Source organism: Notamacropus eugenii, chromosome 1 (genome assembly GCF_028372415.1).
Source record: "Notamacropus eugenii isolate mMacEug1 chromosome 1, mMacEug1.pri_v2, whole genome shotgun sequence".
Taxonomy (NCBI): Eukaryota; Metazoa; Chordata; class Mammalia; order Diprotodontia; family Macropodidae; genus Notamacropus; species Notamacropus eugenii.
Genome location: NC_092872.1, coordinates 177,781,682 through 177,798,533, shown reverse-complemented (window position 1 = coordinate 177,798,533; position 16,852 = coordinate 177,781,682). Strand labels below are relative to the sequence as shown.

The window sequence follows — 16,852 nt, the reverse complement described above, 5'->3', positions numbered from 1 at the left end:
CTTAACTGTTGACAGATTATTACTCTGTCACCCATCAGAGGTACTACTATCCATGGGGATGTGAATCCAAATGAGTGAATGCTTTAACTAAGATGGGACACTTCATTTATCCTTAGCTGCTCTGCTTGGTTTTCACTCCATCACCATCATGCCTCCCTCAGGCTAAACTCATCACCTTAAATCTCATCCTCTTGGGGATTTTTTTCCCCTTTGATAGTCAACACCTGCTCAGCACTCTCAGCTGCCTCGCCCTTCTCATTACAGAGTGGGAGAATGGAGCTCTTCCCAAAGCCTCCCTTTACAGAGGGCTCAGACTTTTCTGGCTAATTTCATTTTTACTATTATGCCCCAGTGGCAGCACCCCTGGAATCCCCAACACTCCCTACCATTTTTTGGTTTTCTTTTGTCCTCCCTTCCCACCTTAGCTTGTAAGCTCCTTGAGGCAGGGACAATCTTTCTGCTTCTTTTTTATATACTCAGTGCATAGTAGGCACTTATTAAATATTTGTTGACTGCTAATGTTAGATCCAGCTGGTGATCAGCATAGTATAATGTTGCTAGTTAATCAATTTAAAATCTGATTAGCTTATTTTTAAAACAGAAAGAATATTTTGTTCTTAGTTCATTTAACAAGTTTACTTTGAATTGTGAATTAGGAATACAAACTGGCCAGTTAGAGTGGGAGGAAAATTGAGAATTCACAGCCCTAAAGGAATGAAAACTTTCCTGCCTTTTTATATGGGCTGTATTTCAAGGGTGTGAGGGTTCTGAGAAAGACAGGAAAGATCGGCCTTTTTTTTTTTTTTTTTTTGCAGATCCTGTGCTTCTATTCATGCCTTGATACATGTCATGTATTAACATTAGCCCTCTACTCTAGATTGCTTCTCTGTCTTTCTGGATCTAACAAAAATATGGCATTCTGAATCCAAGTTTTGCTTCTGATGAGTCATTTGACTGGGTATTGGGCCAAGATATGTGCCAGAGATCTTTTGTGGAAAATACAGCCTTTTGCCTTAAATAAATTGAGCAATTTAGGGTTATCTGTCCTTTAAAAAAAAAAAAAGAATGAATTTGTCTTTAAAAGAATCACTTGTAACAGCAAAATATCCCTCTTCTCAAGAGATTATACTGTAAATGTACAATTATAATTGAATGTTACTCTCTTTCCCAAAGAATTAACAATAACTCAGAAAAGTGCATCATGAGAAAGATATGCAATTGGTTAACAAATATTTTTCTTGCCTAGTAATTTCTAGGCAAGTGGGAAATTGATGAAATTTAAATGGATTTCACCATTTAACTATTTCTTTCACAGGTCCTTCCTCAGTCTTCTATTCAGGCACCTAAGGAGGAAGTACATTTGGATGTGTAACATACAGATTCAGATGCAGTTGGGGCAATTGAGAGACAAAATTGGCTGCTCCTCATGCTGGAATAGAGAGAGACCTACTTCCTTCTCACTCTGGCCATTGTAATGCTCTCAGGGATACAAGGTCTATTTAGAAACTACAGATGATGGTTCACTTATCCCTTTTTAAATACGATCATTTCATTTAACCCTCATCCCAAACCCTTTAGTTTTCCTGAAAAAATACGGGAATTTCTTAATTGGTTAAATTGGTTTCCAAAATTGTCATCACAGGGTGGGGGAAGGGAAGGAAATAAGCATTTATATAGTACCTACTAGAGTGGCCAGGGGGTGCAATAGATAGATACTGGGCCTGAAGTCAGAAAGACTTGGATTCAAATTTGACCTCAGACACTAGCTGGGTGACCCTAGGCAAGTCACTTAACCCTGTTTGCCTCAGTTTCTTCATCTGTAAAATGAGCTGGAGAAGGAAATGTCTTCAGCCTATAACATCATGCTTAGTACCGTGTCTGACAAATACTTGTTAACTGACCCATACAAAAGTGTCCAGTTATAGACCTAGTGCTTTTCTTTGATCACCGGGGATCATCAATGAGAATACTGCTAGTTACCAAACGGAACTATTCTAGGAAGTAAGATAGGGGTTCAGGGAAAGGGAAGAGGGAAGTCCGCATAGTCAGAGCAAATCTCAAAATTCTGATTCCAGGATAAAGTCACCAAGGTGCGTTTCAATCTTGATTTCAGACCTTTCTGGAAAAGGAATTCACTTTCACAAAGCCAGGAAGATTGAAATGTTTGACTACAAAATCAGAAGTTTCAGGTGGTTAGGACCTAAGGGGCTTCCTGGCTTGTTGTTTTTGGTTTTTTTTTCTGAGCTAATGAGTTTCGTTTTTTGTTTTGTCTTATTAAAAATCTCAGGTGAGTTATACCCTTGAGTCAGACCGGATGCTTAAAGCCTGGGATTTAAGGAAGGTTGTTTGTTTGTTTGTTTTTCCACGATTACCTTTGCCTGAAGTTCTCAGTATTAGACTTCTCAGTAGACTACATGAACATGATAAAAGAACCAATATTTCAAGCACATATTTCATCTGGACTCGTGTTAGGAAAGTCACTCCGGAATCTCCTTTTAGAAACGTCCCTTGGACTGATTTCCAGGGTCCAGGACACCCCATCCTGTAGCCCTATCTCACTTTTCTCTTTGACCTTTGGGTACCAGAGCTTGGCCTTCCTGTTCCTAACCTTGCTGCCACCTTCTTTTCTTGTGAATAGGGTTCCTCTCCTCTCGGTTCCATTGTGAAATAGGTAGTAGCTTCTCAGCCTTGTTCCACCTTCCTGTCCCTAAGTCTCCCTTTGGAGGTTTTCTGTGGTGTTTTTTTTTCTAACCTAGCAGGAACCATAGAGAAATAGATATGGTTTGTTTTTTTTTTAAAGAAGTTTTAAAATCTTATAGTAATAGTTGCTGGTATTCAATTTAATATAAATGGAGCAAAGTCTAATCTTTTTTCGGTCTCATTTTGGCCTATCACAGACCAGACTTTAGATTCTTTTTTAAAATGATTCCAATATTTTTTTTTCCTACCCATCCTCCATTTTGCGCCTGAGTGTCCCTCCTCTCCCACCTCCTCCTTATCCACTCCATTTCTCTTGAGCTCTAGACTCTGAGGAGATAGGGTTAAGGCAGTCCTGGACGTTAATGGTGAGAGATCAACTTTTGTACAAAAGACTCAAGAGAGTCTCTGCGTCTCAGAGTGGTATCTTTACCTCAACGTGGGCTTGCTTCCCACAGAGAAGTCATATTGGGTGAGTCCTTTATTCATGTTGATAGCAGCTTGGCAACTCCTAACAACTAATGGAAATGGGGAGGGGGTGGAGGAGGCTGAGAGATTGAGAACCTTGCCTTTTCTTGAACCCAGGCCTTTCTACGTAGTCTTTCCAACTGCCTCTTTATATACAGATATGCATCTATTTTGCCTTACTTAGCGGGCATGTTTTTGTCTTTGTGGGGCCTCAGATGACTTTTCTGATTTTGTCTCTAACAGATGAGCTGATACTAAGCTGCAGTATTAAAATCTAATTCCACAAGCTGATTTTTATATATGTTTTAACACTTCTGATACTGTCTATATCATGTCTTAAAAAAACTAATCTGCTTTTAGTTTGTTGCATGTGGTTTCTTAGGATGAGAAATTCAGGGTGAGAATTCATGTTTTTAGCAATTTCCATGATTTCTCTTTTTTAGTTATCTTTTTTGGTGCCTATCATCTTACCCATGCATTATGATATTGCTAATATATATACACTTGTATGACATATTATACATATTATTTATAAAACACATATTGTACATATTATATATAACATATATTGTATATATAGTATATATTATATGTAGCATATTGTGCATAATAGTATGTACTGTATATGATATATAATATATACCAAATGGTGTATGTATAATATACACTATTTGTGGCATATATTATATCTATCACATGGTATATATTATGAACACATAAGGTATATATTATATGTAATAATATAGAACATATATTGTGTATATTACATATGGTAATATAGAATATACATTGCATATAGTCTATATAATAATATAGAACATGTATCTATATAATAATATGTACATACTTTATGAAAGAAAATATTGGCTGATAGAAATATACTTTATCTAGAAGAGGGTGTAATATTTTTCCTTCTTGAGTTACAAATGATCACTTTAAAAAACACTGACCCTATTCATCTCTAGAATGGATGGGGGCAGGGGTGTAGAAAGAAAATATTCAAAAGTCAGTCATGATTTTTGGCAATTAAGATAAGCAGAAAGTTCCTAGCATCAGATTTCCCTAGAATTCAAGAGTTGGAAGGGTCCTTAGAGGCCGTCAAGTCTAATACCCTTGGGGGTATCAGTTCCCTGGAGAATATCTTCTGCCAGAGGTTCTCTGCACATGGTACAGGAGGACTCACTACTTGAGGCGGGTGCTCATTCATTCTATTTTTGGACAGCTCTAATTACTAGGAAGTTCTCCCTTTATGCTGAGCTGAAATCTGCTTCCCTGTGACTTCCACCCATTCAGCTTATTTTTTTTCTTTAGACTCAAAAGTCTAACACCATGTGACTGGCCTTTCCATATTTAGAGATAGTTGTCATGTAGCATCTAAGACTCCCCTTCTTCAGGCTAACCCCTCTCCTCTCAATATCCTCTGCTAATGCTAATATATGGCTTGTCACCTTCCTGTGCACAAACTCCAACTTGTTAATTTTGTTTCTGTTTGGACCTGTGATTTCCTTGGCATGGAAAACCTTGGGTGAGGAAACTTTCTCTGCCTATGTAGATTGACCAGTGTTTGGCAGATTTATAGTTTTAGAGTGTTATTTTGTCAAAATCATCTATATGTAATTCCTAGAATGATCCCCAGTGCTCCTGATGTGGTCTTGGTAGCATAGATTACAATGCAACTCTTTCTTTCTTTATCTCGACACACAATTTTCATTAATTCGTCCTGAGGTAGATCTTACTTTTTTATTTTTGTCAGCCACCTTACTCTTAAGTCATATTGACTTGACAGTCAATTAAAGCCCTAGATTTTTTGCACACCAACTACTGCTTAAGCCAAGTTTTCCCCATCCTTGTCCAAGATTTTATATTTTCCCTGTCAAAATTTTGTCCTATTTATCCTATTTTGTTATTCCATTGACATCTTTTCATTTAATCCTGATTCTATCATCTAATTTACCTTCTTGATGTTCTAGATAACTGTCTAAGGTTGTACATTGTAGATTACAATGTCCTGGCTTGCCTTGATAAAGGGAGTTTCTTTGCCCTGGGAGTTCCCTGTCCCCATGAAGTTATAGATCCAGACCCTGTCCCTTTCCTCCCTTCATATTTCACCATTGTTCAGCCATCCTTCAATTGATGGGCACTCACTCCCTTAATTTCTAACTATAAATATGTTTGAGCAAATTCCTTTTTTCTTTAACCCCTTTAGGATACATGACTAGTATAGGTTTCTATAAATCAAAAGGTTAGTACTTTTGGCTAGTGATTTTTTTTAAGGTAGTTCCAAATTGGTTTCCAAAATGTGTGGAAGCAGTTTTAACAGTTCCACTAACAGTGTATTAATGTGCCTATCTTTTCACATTCCCTCCAAAAATTGTCATTTCTGTTTTTGGTCATCTTTCTGATAAATACAAAGAGGAGCCTAGAGTTATCATTTGTATTTTAGTATTTGTAGCATGTCCCCCCATATGGTTGTTGATAGCTTGCTTTTTATTTTATGTTAAGAACTGATTATATACATTGATCATTTGTCTTTTGGGGAATGGTTCTTGTTCTTGTATATTTAAATCAATTCCATTCCTTTGTGAACTTGTTAGGGCAGCAGCAATCTTTTGTCTCTTTTTACATCCCCAGCACTTAGCACGGTGCCTGGCACATAGCAGATGATTAAGAAATATTTATTGACTGATAGTTCCTTGTATTTCTTGGAGATCAGATCTTTATCAGAGAAATTTGTAATCATGGTTTCTCCCCCAGTTGTTATTTACTTTCTAATGCTAACAGCATTAGCTTTGTTTCTACAAGAAGTTTCCATTTTATGTAGTCAAAATTGTCCATCTTATCTCCTGTGATCCTCTTGTTAATCATCTAATATCACAATCCAGAGTTGTGAAAGATATCTCCTTCTACGGGCCTCCAGTTTGGTGATTATGGGAACTTCTATCAGATCATGTAACCATTTGGAACTTATTGTGCTATATGGTATATGGTACTCATCTAAACCTATTTCTCCCAGACTGGTTTCCAATTTTCCCAGCAGTTCCTTAGGGAAGATTTTCCATTTTCAGTATTAAACTGTTGGTTCTCCCTTTAACTATTTTCTTCAAAGTTCATATTTTACTTATAATTTCCTGGAGTTTCCCCACCCAGGAACTCTGGACTTCTTCTGACTTCCCCCCTCCCTTATCCCCCAAAAAGAGTGCTGATGGTTTTCGGGTTTAACATACCTCTTGTTTGTTCTTTGTGCTTGAAGAGGACCGATGACATCAGGAGCATAGTGTCTTGACTTGCAAGTGAATTGGGTTTAAGTGAGACTGTGCAAAGTCAGCAGCCTCACTCTCTCCTCCAGAGTCATTGGAATCCAGTAGCAAGACGTAAGTCAGTAAGACTGGCCATAGTCCTGGGTGGAATGGGAGATCTTGGCCTCTTTAAGCTAAGGTCTTTCCCAGGTCTGTTTGTCTGAGGCAACACCCATTCGGTCATCAAAGGTTAGGTAAGAATTGAGGCAAAAGATGGCCTAGTTTACCTTCACAAAAGAATCAGTCTGGGAGGGGAAGACCCTCAGAGTTTCTGGCCAGAACAGAAACAATTGCTATTTACACTCACTCTGAGCCATCAAACCCCAAACAATGAACAAGTGAAAGACTTTGGCAGTGACTTTCCCTCTTGAGAGATACTAAAAATTCCCTCTCTAGGACTCAAACCCAGGAATTCTATATGGAGGAAAAACCCTGGCCCTCCAGTCCTGATATCAAGTTAACTTCTTTTCCTAAGCTTGGGAGAAATAGACCTCTCAGGGTCTTGTAGCTAGTTCAGGCCTTGCCATAGGGCTGGTACAAAGATAACCCCTGAAGTACCTTTGGTCTGAGTGCTAATTTCTTTACTGTGCTTGCCTTGGCTTCCCTCCTAGAGGGGTCCCACAGTCTTCTGACTGCTCATTTGTGCTATCCTGAGCTACATGAGAGAGTTTACTGTTGTTTCTCTTTGGATTTCTCTATCATTTGATCCAGAACCTCTTTTAGATTTTTGCTGGAGTGCATGTGGTTATCCTGTACAACTTTTCATGTGGTCATCTTAACCAGAAGTCAGGATCATTTATTTCCAAAAATGTCATTCATTCCCTTATGTTTAAAAAAAAAAAAAAGACAAAGTGGAACTCAGCAAACACTAGGTTGTTGAGGGTCTTATGATTTTGTTAGACTTCGTACCAGATTACTGATGTTCTGTGAGAAGCTTGGTTGAGGAAGAATACTTCCGTATTCTTGAATATGTGGTCAGAACTCCCCCTTTTATGCTGAGTGGTTTCTTCTGATGTCATTCTCGCAGCCATTGGGACCGGGCAGAGTCAACAACTTCCCTTTGGAGAGAAGCGCTGTGTGTAGGGGGTGGCTCTGGAGGGGGAGGCCTTTTCAGTCTGCCCAAATGAGTATCCTGCCCTTGGTATTTATAGGTCTGGTTTCTGCTGCATGCTTTCTTACAGTTTTTCATCCCTTTATTTTTCTACTTTTCATTTTAGGATGAAAAGTCCTGAAGGCAGTAGAATACAAGGCTAGAGGGAATCTTTGTCCCCAGGGCTGGCTGCCACTCTTGCTTGCATATCATCTGGTCCAAATGCAGGACTCAGATCTGATCTCAGTTGTGGTTTGACCAATGTAGAATGACAGTTCTACCGCTTTTCATCTGGGTGCTATACACTAGTAATAGAAGATTGTATTCACCTTTTTAGCAGCCTTATCAAAATATTAGAATTTTAGAAAATTAGAATTGGAAGGGCCATCCTCCAATACAACTCCTCTCCTCTGTATTTTATTTTTGTTTTTAATATACAATTTATTTATGTTTCAATTCTTAATATTCACTTCCACAGGAATTTGAATTCAAAATTTTTTCCCCATCTCTCCCCACCCTCCAACCCCAGGATAGCATCCATTCCATCCAACCCTTCCTCCAGTCTGTCCTCCCTTCTATTACCCACCCTTCTTCCATTCCCCTTCTCCTCTATTTTCCTGCAGGACAAAATAGATTTCTATACTCCATTGCCTGTATAGCTTAATTTCCAGTTGCATGCTCAAACAGTTTTTAACATTCATTCTTAAAGCTTTGAGTTTCATATTCTCTCCCTCCCCACCCACCTTCATTGAGAAAATAAGCAATTCAATATAGGTTATACATGTGTAACAATGCAAAGCACTTCTATAATATTTATGTTGTAAAAGACTAACCACATTTCCCTCTGTCCTGTCCTGCCCTTCATTTATTCCATTCTCTCCCTTGACCTGTCCCCCCACCATAGTGTTTGCTTCTGATTATCCCTTTCCCCAATTTACTGTCCCTTCTATTATCTTCCCTCTCCTATCCCCTTCCCCCTTGCCTTCCTGCAGGGTAAAATAGATTTCTATATTCAATGGAGTGTGTATTATCCCTCCTTAAGCCAAATCTTATAACAATAAGACTCAGTTTCCTTGCATCTCCCCCATCTTCCCCTCCATTGTAGAAGCTCTTTCTTCCCTCTTGTATGTGAGATGATTTACTACACTCTACTTCTCCCTTTCTTTTACTCCTAGTACATTCCATTCAACAATAAATTTTAATTTTTTTAGATATTCTCCCTTCATATTCAGCTTACCCTGTGCCCCCTGTCTATGTATACATATATATACATATACACATATATACACACATGTATATATACATACCTACACATATATATTATACACACACATACATACCTATATATACCTACATATATATATTCCCTCTAACTACTCTAATACTAAAAAAGGTCTCATGAATTACAAATAACATCTTTCCATGTAGGAATGTAAACAGTTCAACTTCAGTGAGTTCCTTAAGGCTTCTCTTTCCTGTTTACCTTTTCATATTTCTCTTGATTCTTGTATTTGAAAGTCAAATTTTCTATTCAGCTCTGATCTTTTCAATAAGAATGCTTGGAAGTCCTCTATTTCATTGAAATTCCATTTTCCCCCTGAAGTATTATACTCAGTTTTGCTGGGTAGGTGATTCTTAGTTTTAATCCTATCTCCTTTGACCTCTGGAATATCATATTCCAAGACCTCTGATCCCTTAGTGTAGAAGCTGCTACATCCTGTGTTATGCTAATTGTATTTCCACAATACTTGAATTATTTCTTTCTGGCTGCTTGCAATATTTTCTCTTTGACCTAGGAACTCTGGAATTTCGCAGCAATATCCCTAGGAGTTTTTCTTTTCAGATCTCTTTCAGGTGGTGATCAGTGGATTCTTTCAATATTTATTTTACCCTCAGGTTCTAGAATATCAGGGCAGTTTTCCTTGATAATTTCATGAAAGATGATACATAGGCTCTTTATTTGATCATGGCTTTCAGGTAGTCCCATAATTTTTAAATTGTCTCTCTTGGATCTATTTTCCAGGTCAGTTGTTTTTCCAGTGAGCTATTTCACATTGTCTTCTATTTTTTCATTCTTTTGGTTTTGTTGTGTAATTTCTTGGTTTCTCATAAAGTCATTAGCTTTCATCTGCTCCATTCTAATTTTTAAAGAACTATTTTCTTCAGTGAGCTTTTGAACCTCCTTTTCCATTTGGCTAATTCTGCTTTTTAAAGCACTGTTCTCCTCATTGGCTTTTTTGGACTTCTTTTGCCACTTGAGTTAGTCTATTTTTAAAGGCATAATTTTCTTCAGCATTTTTTGGGGTCTCTTTTAGCAAGCTGTTGACTAGCTTTTCATGATTTTCTTGCTTTCCTCTCATTTCTCTTCCCAATTTTTTCTCCACCTCTCTTGCTTGATTTTCAAAATCCTTTTTGAGTTCTTCCATGGCCTGAGACCATTGCATATTTTTTTTGGAGGTTTTGTATGTAGAAACCTTGACTTTTATGTCTTCCTCTGATGGTATGCATTGTTCTTCCTCATCTGAAAGGGTGGAAGAAAATACCTTTTCACCAAGAATGTAACCTTCTATGGTCTTATTTTTTCCTCCTTTTTTTTTTTTTTGGCATTTTCCCAGCCAGTTACTTGATTTTTGAGCCCTTTGCCAAGTGGAGGGTATACTCTAGGGACCTGTAAGTTCTCAGTTCCTCCAAGGTGGCACAATCAAGGGAGAGGAGTTTATTCCTCTCCTGGCCTGTGCTCTGGTCTGTGAGCAACCACAAGCAGTCTTTTCCACTCAGGATCTGCAAGTAGGATTCCCTCTCCAGAACCTTCCCAGCTGTACCATGCCAGTGTTCCTCCTCCACTCAGGACTGAGATCTAGATTAGCAGCTCAATTCCCCCAGGGTCTTTATGCTGAGGGCTTCAAAAGTGGATGTTGCTGCCTCGGTGGCTGTTGCCACCCTTGCGCTGGGGCTGGGACTGGACCTTGTTCCCCTCTTACCTAGGTGAAAGAATTTTCTCACTGGCTTCTGAAGCTGTCTTTGGTATTTGTGGGTTGAGAAATCTTGGAACCACAACTGCTACCTGTGATTCTGTGCCCTGAAGCCTGCTCCAGTCCTGTCCATGCCACTCAACGAAGGCTGGGCTATGCTCTGCTCTGAGCCTGGTGCGATAGACCTTTCCTGTTGGCCTTTCAGGTTATCTGAGGCTGAAAAGCTCTTTCACTCTGTTGTTTTGTGGCTTCTGCTGCTCTGGAATTTGTTTAGAATCATTTTTACAGGCACTTTATAGACTCTGGGGGCAGAGGTAGAGCAGGTCCATCTTTCTACTCCACCATCTTCTCTCCTCTGTATTTTACAGAAGAAGGAACTGAGGACCACAGAGGGAAAGCTGACTTGATTCAATGTAATACTGATTCAGTGGCAGACTCAGGAGTAGGTTAAAAAAAAACCTCAGAATCATGGAGTGAATGTTAGTTTCCCTGTAGATTTCAAAGCATTGCAGAATGAGACAGGTGTAATCTTTTGGTGGAGGCAAGGCAACTGGATAGCTTTTTGGGGTATCAGGGACTTGGAAGGTGGAACTAGGGTACTGAGAATTCCAAAATAAAAAAAAAACACCTAAAGACATTCTTTGACTATCACTTAATTCATCTGATAGGACAAATTAAGTCCAGGCATCATATGGAAAGGAACTAAATTTGGAGTCCTGGGACTGGTTTGGAGCCCAGCTCTTCCATTTACCATCTCTGTGACCTTGGGCAAATCACTTCACCTTTCTGGGTTTCTGTAAAAGGAGATGGCACATCAGATGACCCCAGTGTAAAGTCCCTTCCATCTCTTTCTAAATCAATGATCCCGTGATACATCAATGAACAAACATTTATTCAGTGCTGGTGCGCATAGCACAAGGCACTCTACTCCACTGTTGACTGTACTAGATTTTGGGAGAGATACAAAGGAGAAGAGGATACAGTCCCTCCCTTCAAGGGGTTTCTAATCTAGTTGAGTGACTGGATTCAATATTTGGGTGTATATACATACAGAGATTCTAGAGCTGGAAGGAACATTAAACATCTTCTTGTCCATTCCCTTCATTGTATAGATGAGAAAACTGAGGCCCAAGAGGGGCAAATTGACTTGCCTGGAGTTACACCAGCAGTAAGTGACAAAATTGGGATCAGAATTCAGATATTCGGACTCCAGGGCAGTCAGATGGTTCCAGGCCTGAAATCAGGAAGACTCATCTTTGTGAGTTCAAATCTGGCCTCAGACACTTATTAGCTATGTGGTAAGTCACTTAACCATGCTTGCTTTAGTTTCCTCATCTATAAAATGAGCTGGAGAAAGAAATAGCAGTATTCTAGTATCTTTCCTGAGAAAACCCCAAATGGGGGTCATGAAGACTTGGACACAACTGAAATGACTGAACAACGGCATCTGAACTTCAAATCAACTATTCAAATGTGGGGGAGATAAGACCATGTGAAAAGGTAACCAACCTACTGTAACAGTCAATCAGGTATTTATTGAAGACTTGCCCTGTATTAGACACGGTGCTAAGTGTTGGGGCTATAAAGGCAAAAGTGAAAGGAGGGACACCCACCTACATATATATATACATACATGTAGGCACTCATGCATGCACACATGTATATACACACATACATGTATGTATGTATATATATTTTTAATAGAGAGTAAGATACAAGTGCTAAGTACTGAATGACAAGTGCAGACTAGATGAAGATGGCAATTGTAGGATCATTGGCTTGGCATCAGAATGGACTTCCTGAGAGTTCATCTAATCCAATTCTTTTATTTTGCAAGAGAGGAGTCCTCTGAGAATGAAGTATCTTTCTTGAGTGGTGGAGTTGGAATCTGAAGCCAGGACTTCTGACTCTGATGCCTTTCTGTTGTACCAGGCTTCCTCCCTCATCAGGGGCAGGTTCCTGCAGAAGGTGGGGTTTGAGCTGTAGAAGGATGAGAGAGATTTCTGCAGGTAGACGTGAGGTGGGGCAGGAAGGGACACAAGCCAATGGTATAAAGAAGGAGTAACGAACGGTAGGAAAGTACAAAATATGTTAGGTAGAAGATGAAGAGATCAGTATGACTGGAACAGAAGATTCATGAAAATAAATAGGGAGAGGCAGGTTGGGATTAGATTGTAGAGAGACTTCAAAAGCTTCCAGGCTGAGGTGTTTGGAGTTTATCCTATCTCCACTAAAGGATTATGAACCAATAGGTGACAGGTTCAGAGCTTTCCAGGTAGGAAGATAAACCTAACGATGGTGTGAGGAGTTGGATGGAGTGCTAGGAAGAGGGAAAGTCTGGGCCCAAAGGAATAGGGAACCTGCAGCCTCAAGGTCACATGTGGCCCTCTGGTCCTCAAGTGCCACCTTTTGATTGAGTCCAAGTTTTACAGAACAAATCCTTTTATTAATTATAAAATTTTATTTTTATATAAATTTTATTAATTATATATTATTACTACATATTATATATATGTAAACATATTACAAATTATATAAAATTTAGTCATTACAAAAAGGTTTGTTCTGTAAAATTTGGACTCAGTCAAAAGGTGGCACTTGAGGACCAGAGGGCCACATGTGGCCTTGAGGCTGCAGGTTCGCCTCCCCTGGCTGGGGTCAGGGAGTCTATTTGGGAGTGTCAGGGAGTCATGGGAGTGACCAGACTTTGCTTCTGTACTCCATCAAGAGGATTGAAGTCAGCTGTGGAGATCCCAGGGAGGAGCGTGGGTGACAAAAGGTTGGAGCTGGCCAGAGGCCAGCCCTGATACTAGACTTCTCCTGAGGAAGGAGGTAAGGGGAAGTCCTGAGAAAAAAGACCTTCACAAAAATGGTGCCTCAGCTGTTTTTTGCTAGAAGCCAGACTGTAGCCCTGCTGCTGAGAAAGAGGGACCTCACCTATCTGAGAAATGCAGAGTTTTCTGTTACTTATTCCCAAGGCCTGAAGGCAGAGATTTCTATTAAATACTCTGGCTGGTGAAATCTACCCAGACAGTGGGGATTAAGGTAGGCTTATTGCATAGGAGGTCATTGTAATAACCTGGGTGTGAGGTGATAAAAGACTTTGTAAATGAGGGTGGTGGCAATGGGAAAGAAAAAGATGGGACAGGTGTTTTAGCTGCCTTCCTTACTGGATGTTTGTTGAAGGAAGACTCACACAGGTGGAAAATGTTTTCAGAATTCCATGGGAAAATATACCTTTATTTAAACTTGAATTTGGAAAATGGAAAAATAAGCCTTCAAATGAGAAAACTCTCAGCTTCAAACTGACTCTCCACTTAGAAGGGCTTGGTGTGCTGTTGAGTTAATCAGCATTTGAGGGAGCTCTGAGGTCTCTAGTTCACATGAACAGCAGGGTGGGAGCAGCCAGTCTGTTGATTTCCATCCAAATCACATACCTCTGAACTTCCTCTGAATCTCCCTGTCATCTCTCTCCACCTCTCTGAGTTTCTTGTCATCTGTCAGTGACTTGCTTTCTGTTTTCTCTGCCTCTTGTCTCTTCCCTTTAACAGTGAAATGTGTGCATTGTATGACTGTTTGTTGAACTTATACTGACTTTCAATGTCCCTTTCTGTAATTTCAAAAGACCAGTCACCGAAACCTCTTAGGCTGTGTATGAGAGAGATACAAAGTTCTATGAGACTAGATTTGTCCTTGTGTTGTGCTCATTTTTGCAAATGTCTTCTCTCTCTCCCTGACAAGACTATAAATTCCCTGAGGACAGGAAAGGACTGTGTCAGAAGCTCTAGAAGGGATTTTGGGGGTCATCTAGTTTAGGGATGGGGAACCTGAAGCTTCAATGTCTGTGGCCCTCTAAATCCTCAAGGGCAGCTCTTGGACTTAGAGGGCCACTTGTGGCCAAGAGGCCACAGGTTCCCCACCCTTATCTAGTCTAATCTCCTCCTCCTGCAGATGAGGACATTAAGGCTCAGTGAGGGGAAGTGACTTATTTGCCCAAGTTCATAACTGGTGATAATCAGCAGAGGTGAGATTTTTCCCTAGAGTTGGGAAGGCTTGAGTTCAAATCTAGCCTCAAACACTTACTAGCTGTGTATACGTGGGCAAGTCACTTAACCTCTAACTGACTCAGTTTCTCCCACTGTAAAATGGGGATAATTATAGCTCCTAGCATCCATGGTTGTTACGAGGATCAAATAAGATCGTTTTTGTAAAATCACTTGGTACAGTGCCTGGCAGCACATTTGTTGATTAATCTGTTCAGTCACGTCTGACTCTGTGATCCTGTATGGGGTTTTCTTGGCAAAGATACTGGAGGGGTTTGCCATTTTCTTCTACAGTGGGTTAAGGCAAACAGAAGTAAGTGACTTACCCAGGGTCACACAGTTAGTGGGTATCTGAGGTCAATTTTGAACTCAGATCTTCCTGACTTGAGGCCCAGCACTCTACCCACTGAGCAACCCAACAGCCTCTCCCCGGTACATAATAGGTGCTTAATAAATACTTGTTTCCTTCTCCTTCCCTCTTGTTCCTTAATTCGAAATTTAGGGATCTTTTTCACATTGTATCTTGCTTAACACCTAGCATGGAATCTTGCACAATCCCAGTAAATGTTTCTTGAATAAGAAATTTGTTAGTAAATTTAAGCTTTTTAATTTTTTTTTAACCCAAAACCAGATTCCTTTTTCTTGGGCCTTGCTCGCTAATTTCCATAGATAATTGGCAGGAGTTGTCTTCTAGGTGTTCTCAATCTTTTTGTGTGTCTTCGACCCCTTTGGCAATCTGAGGAAGCCTATGGACCCCTTCTCAGAATAATGTTTTTAAATAATTGAAAGAAATGCTAAATTTCAGTTAAAGATTAGTGAAAATAAACTTGTGATTTCCTCTCCTCTCCCTCCCCTACAAGTTTATGAACTGCACCCCCTCCAAATTTAACCAGAAACTTCAGGTTAAGAACCCTTGCTTTAGATGTAATCACTAGGAACCTGACTTAACACAGGGGGTTTCTAAGCTGTTTGATGCATCCAGGTGTCGTCCCTTGGTGACTGAAACAGTTAGCTCGCATTTATGTGGTACTTCACTGTTTACAAAGCACTTACCTCATCACCACCTGATGAGGCCCCCATCTTACAGTTGGGGAGCCTCAGGCAGAGTAATTTAGTGACTTGCTTATAGTCACATGGATAGTGAGTGTTCAGGAGTTCTGACTTTAAATGTCCCTGTCCATGACACCAGATTCAGGGGCATCTTCACCAATTTTCACTCAGAAGTGAGGGGCATACCTCAAAACATCCTCATCTCCTTTAGTAACTCATTATGAATTTCATATCCATTATTTTGACTTATTGTGGGAAATCTGTGTTTTGAGTTGGGCCTTGAAGGAAATGTCATGTCTCATTTACTACAGAAGAGGGGGAATTGGTATCTCAGGTGGAAGAAACAGTAAGAACAGCCAGATGGAAATAGGGTTGAGCCTTTCAAGTTAGGGGAGATAGGGAAGCAATTCACTTTGTCTTTCATTATTTATTTGCATTAGCTTAACTATTACATGTGTCACAGTTAGAATGTGAACTTTGGTCCAAATGCAAACTGGCTTGCCTATTTGCAAAAAGGCCAGGCCAACTGACTAGGATTGGAAGAAAATCTAAATACTGGGTTTAGGGAGACCACATCAGAAATAGCTGGGGTCTTCTGGAGGACTCTCAAACAAATTGTGATTTCCTAGTTTTCAGTGTTTAAAAAAATGTTCTTGTCCTTGAATGTCTATTTTATTGTCTTTCTTCCAAAAAATTCTCCCAAGTAGGCCCTGAAAGTACTCTGTGAATGTAGATATTCCTTTGTTAGTTCCAAACTGTCTCAAACCACTGCCCTGTTGTTTTCACCTCTGCTTAAGTGGCTCAGAGCCCAGAAGGGTCTTTTTGTTGGAAACTGTTTGAGAAGTATTTTGTGTAAAGGATTTCTAAGGCTGCCACCCAAGTAAGTCTCATAGAGGTCTTCTTTCATTTAGAACTAATCAAATAATTTTCTCATCTTGTTTTTTTTTTTTTTTTGTCTCTTAAAAGTCTAGAACCTTCTAAATCCCATTGAGTGAGACAAACCCAAATTGCATTCTTATAACAGCAAAGCCTAACAGCAGTCACAAATATTTTGAATGACCCATTTCAACAGAATTTGAAAAATTACTCAAACTTTCTTTTCTGCTCAAGCTTCATTTTATAAATACCTGGCATTTCCCCTGTGCTTCTGAAGCTTTATTCCTTCTACTTATGTGACTTGAGCTTTTTCTACCTGAGCATTGCAGTGAAAGCAAAGATTTTTATCTTTCTCTTCGG

The 16,852-nt window shown here is 39.6% G+C and overlaps 1 protein-coding gene across 7 annotated transcripts in view; it reads left to right on the top strand.

Moving 5' to 3' along the window:
* The window catches only part of PDE8A (phosphodiesterase 8A), a 261,481-nt gene that overhangs the window by 62,393 nt on the left and 182,236 nt on the right, over positions 1–16,852 (top strand). Inside the window, exon 1 of one of the 7 annotated variants that reach the window (XM_072619785.1) lies at positions 3,040–3,169. The exons of the other annotated variants lie outside the window; for them this stretch is intronic. The gene's annotated coding sequence lies outside the window, so the exon portion shown is untranslated. Of the gene's footprint in view, positions 1–3,039; positions 3,170–16,852 lie in introns of those variants that run through there. 7 annotated transcript variants of the gene reach the window in all.